The sequence below is a fragment of the Piliocolobus tephrosceles genome, chromosome 17 (assembly GCF_002776525.5).
Source record: "Piliocolobus tephrosceles isolate RC106 chromosome 17, ASM277652v3, whole genome shotgun sequence".
NCBI lineage: Eukaryota > Metazoa > Chordata > Mammalia > Primates > Cercopithecidae > Piliocolobus > Piliocolobus tephrosceles.
Genome location: NC_045450.1, coordinates 30,409,108 through 30,410,884, shown reverse-complemented (window position 1 = coordinate 30,410,884; position 1,777 = coordinate 30,409,108).

Sequence of the window (1,777 nt, the reverse complement as noted above, 5' to 3'; positions counted from 1 at the left end):
TTTTTTTTTTTTTTTTTTTTTTTTTTTTTTTTTTTTTTTTAAGACGGAGTCTCGCTCTGTCGCCCGGGCTGGAGTGCAGTGGCCGGATCTCAGCTCACTGCAAGCTCCGCCTCCCGGGTTTACACCATTCTCCTGCCTCAGCCTCCTGAGTAGCTGGGACTACAGGCGCCACCCACCTCGCCTGACTAGCTTTTTTTTTGTATTTTTTAGTAGAGACGGGGTTTCACCATGTTAGCCAGGATGGTCTCGAACTCCTAACCTCGTGATCTGCCCATCTCAGCCTCCCAAAGTGCTGGGATTACAGGCTCAATTGAGCCACCACGCCCGGCCTACTTGTCTTATTTTAATATGTGACATAATTTCCTTGTCACTGTTCATGGAAACTTGCAGACTTTGTGTTTACACCTTGGCAACATTTTTATCAATGCAATTAATTGGCCACATGATTTAGTGTAGTAGTTATGGATATACACCTTTTTCTTCATAGGTCTTTGCCGTTTTTCCCTTGTTCCAAAGAGTACATTTTGATGATGCGTGATAGGTTTTAGGCTACTGCTTGGATTTCACTTGAACAAATCAAAAGAATTTGTTATTCTAGATTGAAACTGTGCTGTTGGCCTCCTTTTTGCACAATGCTCTAACCACATGAGCCTATCACATCCATGTTCATGCTACTCAGAACTTTTTCACTCGAATGTAATGCCTGTGCTGTTTTCCAGGTTAGCCTTAGTGTGTGAAAGTACTGCAAAGTAGCCATATCCTGCTTGTTTCAGGAAGAGAATTAGAACTGTAGAATTTTTCTGCACTACTGCTTATTTTTGTAACATTCTGCTAAACCTTACTTTATTTTCAAAAAAGCCATACATCATGTTTTTTGGTTAATTTCAACAGTAGCAATACAAGAAGTGGGGGTTCTGTAATAACATCTGAAGGAATGCTGCACAATAAAAAATGGGTTTCTCCCCTTCCCCTGCATTTTCTTTTTTTTTTTTTTTTCTCCATTGCTACCCTTGACTTTACTGTTAATAATTTTTTTTATATACTTTAAGTTCTAGGGTACATGTGCATAACGTGCAGGTTTGTTACATATGTATACATGTGCCATGTTGGTGTGCTGCACCCATCAACTCGTCAGCACCCATCAATTCATCATTTATATCAGGCATAACTCCCCAGTGCAATCCCTCCCCCCTCCCCCCTCCCCATGATAGGCCCCATTGTGTGATGTTCCCCTTCCCGAGTCCAAGTGAGCTCATTGTTCAGTTCCCACGTATGAGTGAGAACATGCGGTGTTTGGTTTTCTCTTCTTGTGATAGTTTGCTAAGAATGATGGTTTCCAGCTGCATCCATGTCCCTACAAAGGACGCAAACTCATCCTTTTTTATGGCTGCATAGTATTCCATGGTGTATATGTGCCACATTTTCTTAATCCAGTCAGTCACTGATGGACATTTGGGTTGATTCCAAGTCTTTGCTATTGTGAATAGTGCCGCAATAAACATACGTGTGCATGTGTCTTTGTAGTAGAATAATTTATAATCCTTTGGGTATATACCCAGTAGTGGGATGGCTGGGTCATATGGTACATCTAGTTCTAGATCCTTGAGGAATTGCCATACTGTTTTCCATAATGGTTGAACTAGTTTACAATCCCACCAACAGTGTAAAAGTGTTCCTATTTCTCCACATCCTCTCCAACACCTGTTGTTTCCTGATTTTTTAATGATTGCCATTCTAACTGGTGTGAGATGGTATCTCATTGTGGTTTTGATTTGCA